Genomic DNA, 8,675 nt, shown 5'->3' on the forward strand with positions numbered 1-8,675 from the left:
ATTAACTCAGACTCCCCCACCTTTCTAGGTGGCGATTTAAACGCCAAGCATCTCGACTGGGGATGCCGCAACTCAAATTATAATGGACGCATAGTGCATGATTTTGTGTGTAATTACCCTGTCTTTTTGCATGTGCCGGATGAGCCTACCTATAGGCCAAATATACTCAACCATCGGCCTGACATTCTGGATATTTTTATTACGACGTTAAATATTCCTATGGCTATTACGGTAACATGTGACATGTCTTCTGATCATGTACCCGTGCTTGCTTACCTTGGAGTGGAAAATGCTAAGAACCTACCGCCAATTAAGCATACTGATTGGAATCTTTACCATAATACTTTGATGACCACTGATTTTAATTGTGACTCGTTACAAAGCACTTCGGATATTGAACGTGCTATAACAGACTTTACTTCGTACCTGCATTCTGCTAAGTCCCTAGCTACGACTGAGGTTGACCGTGTCAGACATGAGCACACGCTTCCTGCCAATATTCGCGAAATAATCTGCTTTCGAAATCATCTCCGAAAGGAATTTAATCTCACCTGGGATCCTGCTATCAAAACTCAAATTAACAGGCTTAATAGGAAAATCAAGCAAAAGATTCAGGACCATCGTTTTAGCTTATGGCAGGATAAGATGGAAAAGATCAACGACGAACATGGCGCCATCTGTCGTCATACACGGACACTAAAACGCCCCTGCTCTGCCAGAAAACCGCTTAAACGAGATAACGGATTTGCTTACTCCGATCAAGACAAAGCGGAACTTTTTGCGGAACACCTTTCTAAACAGTTCATTCCAAATTCCTTCCCCTCAGATCATAGTTCGGACATTCAAGTTCATTACCTTAATGATCAATGGCTGCACTCCCCTTCTACGGAACCTTCTATCAAACTAACCTCGCCGCACGAAGTGCAGAACATTATTAAGGGACTTAAATTAAAGAAAGCTCCAGGAAAGGACAAGATGACGAATCAGATGCTGAAAAACATGCCTTTTAAGACCGTATGCAAATTAACAGGCATTCTCAATGCATGTTTGTATAAAATTATTTACCGCTTTTCTGGAAGCAAGCAAGCATCCTGATGATTCCTAAGCCAGAGAAAACACAGGATTACCCGGCAAACTTTAGACCCATCAGCCTACTGTCCTCCATAAGCAAGATCCTGGAACGTATTATTTATCTCAGAATGCAAGAAAACTTGGACTTTCTCGTTGATCACCAGCACGGTTTCCGGAAAGGACTTTCGACCACAACGCAGTTAGTCAGGCTCACGGAGTTCATCGGCGCGACTATGCACAACAAAATGAGTGTTGCTATCCTGATGCTAGACGTGGCAAAGGCTTTTGACCGCGTCTGGCATCCAGGGCTAATCTATAAGCTAATTCATCTCGGTTTTCCCAGAAATCTGATACTCATTATCAAGTCCTTCCTTGAAAATAGAACTTGCACCGTTGGAGTTGGAAATGCAACTTCATGTGCCAAAAATATTTACGCAGGTATTCCTCAAGGGTCAATTTTAGGCCCGCTTTTTTACATCATCTATACCAACGATTTCCCTTGCTTTTCCGAGGATACAAATGTTCTCGCAGCCAGCTATGCTGATGATACAGCGATAGCTACCAAGTCTCTAAACCCAGAGTATGCCTTGTCAAGAATTCAGGCCAAAATCCCTGCTATTGAGGGGTGGTGCAGCCGCTGGAAAACGTGCATTCAGCCAGAAAAGTCCAAGATTCTACTCATTCGAAACCGCAGACAGAGGAAACGGGTCAGAACTGAGGTTAAACTTTTTGGTAAAATCATCCCTACAGTTGATAAAGTTAATTACCTGGGAGTTACCCTTAACAAGAACTACAACTGGAAGGATCATATGCTTAGAGTAAGCGGAAAAGCACACGGGATCATTTTCAGGCTTTTCCCTCTCCTAAAGAATGAAAACCTCATCCTCAGACTGAAAAAGAGGATTTATGAAACTGTAATCCGACCCATTCTCACGTATGCTTCCTCAGCCTGGGCAAACTACAAAGCAAACGAAATTAGCAAACTCCAAGTGCTTCAAAATAAGGTGCTAAGAATCATCACAAAAGCTCCTTACTATCTTTGGAATAGGACTCTCCACTCCGACTTGAAAATAGATACTATTCAGAACTACCTCAGCATAATAAACAACTTTTTTAATAATATTATCAATGTGAATCCCGCTAATTTCACGGACATTCTTATCTACGAAATCCTGGCTGAAGACAAAAAACCTCCGCCCATTTGCCGCCCACCTCATGAGTTCAGAATTCTAAGTTCCAGTTTTCTGGTTTTCAAGCAGCATCGATCGGGGTCAGTTTCTGGGAGGGTGATCTCCCACGTGACTGGCTCCGACGAATGAACAGTTAGTATTCGGGCTATCCTACACAGGTCATCCGAAGTTTCTTTCTCCGGTCCCTGCTTGGCGGATTCCATCCAAGATGTAGCAGTACAGAAGCAAAGTGCTTCTTTTTCTCTCTCCAGCACACTTCTACCTCCACGAGAGAAAATTTCTTTCAGGTTTCTACTCTGTCAGGCCCCACATGGGATCACATCAGGAACTGGAAAAAGCAGGACTTTAATTTCCTGTTGAAAGCCAGTATAACCGCAAAGTTCCAAATTTATCACTGCTTAGTATTATTCTGCTTGTACTTACTTATCTGTGCTAGTGCTTGTACTTACTTATTTCTGCTTGCATGTAACTGCGTGTATCTCTGCATATCTCAGTAATAAATATTTGCTTTGCGAACCACGGCATTTTCTATGTTTAACAGCAGAGCGTGGTTCCTTCAAAAGTTAGAATTTGCTGATAGTTCCCTAATTGAACCTTCAGTGTAATAATTTATCGTTCGCGTGATTTTGATTTCGTGTTTCGTGAATGATGGCTTTTTCCGGAGGTGAAAGGGAAGCTTTTGGTGTAGCGCCATTTGACGGTGTTAATAACTTTACTGTTTGGTGTCGAAGAGTTCGAGCAGTATTTACAGCAAGGGAATTAGATACGTTTTTGGAAACAGAAGCAGTTGCGGACAGAGTTGCAGATGTTTTGAAATCAAAAAAGGCTTATGCCTTAATACTTGCGCTTCTAAGTGATAATGTTATTGCTTCTCTTCAACGTGAAGACACTGCATGTAAAATATGGAAGAAACTACAGGCTACGTATAACGCTAAAGGTGCAGTGGGTCAAATTTTAACGCGTAAACGTCTAGCTACCATAAGGAAATCCAAGGATGTGTCAATGAGACAGCATATTGACAGCATAATGAACCTGGTGAGTAGTTTACGCGTCTCTGGCTCTGAAGTAAGTGTGATATTATTATTTACATTTTAATGTCTTTGCCAAAGGAATATGAAAATATTAAGGCATCTATAGAGAATCAGCCAAGCAATAATTTGAGTTTAGATTTCGTTACAAGTAGACTTATTGATTGTGAATCTCTTATGTTTGATTATAAAAATGAAAATAAGTATTCTAAACCAAATACAGATAACTCTGTTTTTATTAGTGCTCGTAAAGAATTGTTTTGTACTTATTGTAAAAGAAAAGGACATTCTGTTAAATTTTGTAGGAAAAAGAACTGCGTCTGTCATAACTGTGGAAAAACTGGTCATTTCAAAAGTGAATGTTTTGATAATTCTAAAAAGCAGGCAAATTCAAATAGTAATAAGTATGCATCCCCTGCAATATCTTTTATGGCTGGAAATCTTGTGCATGATCAATTTATTATTGATTCTGGTGCAACTTCTCATATGTCTTCTCACAAGGAATGGTTTACCTCAATTAAGCCTAAGACTGGAACTGTTAAGTGCGCGTCTAAGTCGACGGTTTTAGAAGTGGAAGGAATTGGTGATATTTGCGGTAAAACTAAGAATGGTGTTAAAATAATGTTAAAATATGTTTTTTACGTTCCAAAATTAAACGGGCAATTAATTTCTGTCAAAAATATTGAAGCAGCAGGTTTGAGTGTAATTTTTAAAAATGAAATAATTTAAATTGAAAACAAAAACAAGCGTTTTAGATTTGGATACTTGGACAAATGCGGACAATATTTTAGTGATTTTTCACCAAACCTATTTACAGCTTTAGCAGTAAAGAATGATGATTTATGGCACAGAAGGTTAGGACACTGCTGTGATAAAAAATTAAAACTAATGAATCTTCCTGTAAAAGAATCCTTTTGTGAAGTATGTGTTCGTGCCAAACAAAGTGCTTTGCCTATAGGAAAGGGTCCTCACATAAAAGAATACAAACTGCTTATAACTATACACACTGATATATGTGGTCCAATAGAACCTCAAACACTCCATGGGGAAAAGTATTTCATGACTATAATTGATGAATATTCGCGATTTATGGAAATCAGACTGCTCAAAAGAAAATCTGACATTGCTGATGAACTCAAGCTATTCTTTAAATTGAATCCAACTGTTACAAAACTGCGCTGTGACAATGCGAAAGAATATGTCAGTGGAGAATTGCATGAAGTTGCTAAAAGAGCAGGTGTAAAAATAGATTCTGCACCTCCCTATACACCTTTTCTAAATGGTGTTGCTTAAACGAGCAAATAGAACTGTACTGGAAAAGGCTAGAGCAATGATACTTGAGGCAAAATTACCAAAATTCCTTTGGGGTGAAGCAGTACTTACGGCTGCTTACATAAATAATCGACTCCCAAATAGTTCAATTGACAATCGTGTTTCTTATTTTTTGAAGTATGATGAAGACCCTGATTTAACAAACATTCGTGTATTTGGCTGTGATGCTTATACTCTAGTGCCACCATCGCAAAGAAAGAAACTAGATGAAAAATCTGTCAGAATGATATTTGTAGGTTATTCCACAATGGGATATCGTTTAATGATTCCAGAAACAAGACGCATCATTGTTTCCAGAAATGTTAAATTTAATGAAAAAAAAGAAGAAAGTAGAAAATCAAAAATATATTTCTGATAATTCTGATTTGAGTGAAAATGACAATGATGACATTAAAAATGAAGACAAATCAATTTCAGACACTGATAACGGCGAATTAAATCCTGCAAATAAGAAGGAGGAACAAAGAAAATCTTCAAGAGAAAAGAAACAGCCAGTTAGGTATCCTGATCCTGAGATTTACCAAGTAATGTTTGCACATGACACTCTGACATTTGAAGATATTCTAAATCTATCACAAGTAGAACAAGAACCATGGAAAAGAGCTATGGACGAGGAAATGAAATCTATGGAAGATAATGACGTCTGGGATCTACAAAGTTTACCACCTGATAAAAGAGCTATTTCCTGCAAATGGGTACTACGTAAAAAACGAGATGGAACTTATAAAGCGAGGCTTGTTGCTCGTGGTTTTATGCAAAAAGAAGGCGTAGATTATACAGAAACGTTTTCTCCAGTGATTAGTATGTGCTCTTTACGTTTAATCCTGGTAATTATCAATAATGAAGGTTTGCAAACTTTTACTTTAGATGTCAAGACAGCTTTCTTGAACGGTAAGTTAGATGAAGTCATCTACATGGACCAGCCAAAAGGATATGATGATATGAGTGGTAAGAAATGTAAACTTAAAAAGAGTTTATATGGTCTTAAACAGTCTCTTCGACAATGGTATCAGAAATTTCTTAATTTTGTTATTAAATTAGATTTTAAGCAATTGGACTCTGAACCATGTATTTTCATCAGAAATTTAAATTATAAGAAAGTAATTATGGCTCTTTATGTGGATGACTTATTAATTGCAGGTTCAGATGAAAAAAAACAAATATTATAATATCATTGTTGTCTAGTGAATTTCAAATGTCAAAATCTGAAATTGTTTCAGAATGTTTGGGTATTAGACTGAAATTTGAGTCTGGTTGTTTGTATTTAGATCAGAAACCATATATTGAAAAATTACTTGATAACTTTAAAATTTCTGATTGTAAAACAGCCCAAACTCCCATTGAACCAAAATCTACAGCAGCTGATTTTCAGAAAGGAAATGCATTTCATACAAAGAATTAATTGGATCTTTACTTTACTTGGCATATATCACAAGGCCAGATATTGTGTTTGCAGTAAATCGCTTAAGCCAACTGCAGGAGCATCCTACTGATGTTGCCTGGTGTGCTCTAAAAAGAATTCTTAGGTACTTGAAAAACACCTTAAATTTAAAATTGATATACAAAAAGGGTGATTTGCAAAGGGCAAACTTGTGTTTGTATGTAGATGCAGATTCGGGGGGAGATACTCAAGATAGGAAATCAATTACTGGTTACTTTATAAAGTTTCAAACTGTCCTATTATGTGGTGCTGTAACAAACAAAAGTGTATTGCACTTTCATCAACAGAAGCTGAAATAATTGCTTTATGTAAAGGTATTCAAGATATTTTATGGATAAAAAATGTAGTAAATGAAATTTCCAGTGTTAAAAATGTTGATATTTTTGAGGATAACCAGTCATGTATCAAAAGTATTGTTAATGAAAACTTTTCAGTTAGGTTGAAACATATAGATATAAAATTAAAGTTCACTCGTAAGACTGTTAAGGAAAATAATATTAGAATTGAATATGTACAATCAGGTTTACAAATTGCAGATATGTTAACTAAGGCTTTGTCGAAAACAAAATTCTATGAACTGTTATCATTGAGCTGTTTTAAAATTGTGTAATTCTTTTATGTTTTGTATAACATGCGATTAAGGGGGAGTGTTGAGATATTTGTAATCGCATTCTTACTGGTTAAAAGGAAGTTTAGCTTTCTGTCACGTCCGAAACATTCATTAGCTTTCTACCAGGTCCGAGTTATTCTGAAACTTAATCCCATTCTGTATGTTACTTTTTATTGGTTATTTATTTATTGTCTTGTTTATGATTTGTTAAACCATGATCTGTTGTAAAGTTACATATATGACCTCTGTAACCATTTATCGCTGCTGGTTGCTATGTGATTACAAGTTTTTCAGTGTGTTTTGCGAATCTACAACGTGTGATTTGTGAAATTCTGTTCACTCATCATGAGTGAAGGTGATAATTGTGTGAAAATTATGGAAAAGGCTGCTCGGCAAATTGTTAATTTCTCTGAGGATTACATCGATTACGGTAACTCGGTATTAGGTGGAAACTGGTCTGACATTCTTCATAAAGAGGATTTCGGACCTAGAGATTACATCGCCTGTGTGCAATTTCGTGACAAAATCAAAGCGGATATTAACTCACAAGGTCGATATTGTGCAAACAGCCTAAGGATTATGACGGATGATACCCAGAAACAGATTGTGGAAGAAAACTACAGAAAGACCAGAGCGATTGCCGAAGGACTTATTTCTGCATGCATAGGTAAGTGAGAGTTCTTTAGTAGTCTGGATCCTGGTTTTGTTAATCGATTTAAGGAAAATGTAATTAATAGGAATCTTAATTTATCTGATATTTCTGATGTTTTGAATATGTGTAATGTTATTGATGCTCATAATACTACTGACAATGATAACAAACTTAAGCCCAAGGCTAGAAAAAACTCGGTCAAACGAGTTAAAAGATCAATTAATGATACTAGGGATGACGAGGGTTTTATTCTCCCGAAGAATACCTCCCGCCCTGTTAAATTAGTTAAAAACAATATTGATCTCCCTTTGGCCAATAAATTTGAAAAACTGTCTTGTGCAAATAATGATGCTAATGAAAATGTACCAAATAATTGTAATGAAAATGAAGTTGAAATTATTGAAATGGACACGCAACAGGGTTCTGACAGTGTCATACCACCAGCTCTATCGCCAAAAATTCGGCCTATCATGGTTAAGCCTGATATAAAATTCAGCGACTTCATTAAGATATTAAAAACTGACAGCAAAGCTGATTTTGTAGGCAAAGTCAGTGGAGAATTCCTGAAAATCTTCCCGGCTACAGAAAATGACCACAGAATTGTTACGAGCTACCTGGACTCTAAAAAGGTGGATCACTATGTTATACTCACAAAGCATGACAGACCGATCAAGGTGGTAATCAGAGGGTTGCCAATCGACTGCCCAGTGGAAGAGATAAGCGAAGCGCTGTAAGACCAAGGATTCAAGGTTCGACGAGTCGCTCAAATGCACAGAATAAAAACCAGAGTTCCTATGCCACTCTATCAGGCCCAAATTAACAATGTACCTGGTGTTGAGCAGGTGTATGACATTGTCAAGCTCCTGGGATTTTATGTTAAAGTGACTGCTTACCAATCAAACGGAAGTGTTGTGCAGTGTCACAACTGCCAACATTTCCATCATTCTTCAGATAACTGCAAATTTAAACCAAGATGTGTAAAGTGTGCTGGGCCACACAAATCTGCCGAATGCTCTGCCAAAAGGCTTGATATTGTTAAATGCTGTAACTGCTTACAAACAGGGCATACTGCTAATTATAGGGGGTGCCCTAAGTTCCCCGTCAACAACACTATTAAAAACAAAAATGCAGGTGCCAAAGTTGGTTCTGATACCGTAAGCGCTCCCAAGCAGAGCGAAACCAATGTTCAAAATTCTCATGTGTCTAATGGTCGTACCTTTGCTGCGGCAGTTAAAAATGTTATTTTTGATAATTCTGAAAATATTGTAAATAAGCCATCTACTAAGCCTCGTAAAAATGAAAATGTACAATCTCATGTTGATATTGCTAAAAATTGTAACCCCTCTGCTGA

The sequence above is a fragment of the Stegodyphus dumicola genome, chromosome 10 (assembly GCF_044657685.1).
Source record: "Stegodyphus dumicola isolate Sdum_Otavi_A_Nest chromosome 10, ASM4465768v1".
NCBI lineage: Eukaryota > Metazoa > Arthropoda > Arachnida > Araneae > Eresidae > Stegodyphus > Stegodyphus dumicola.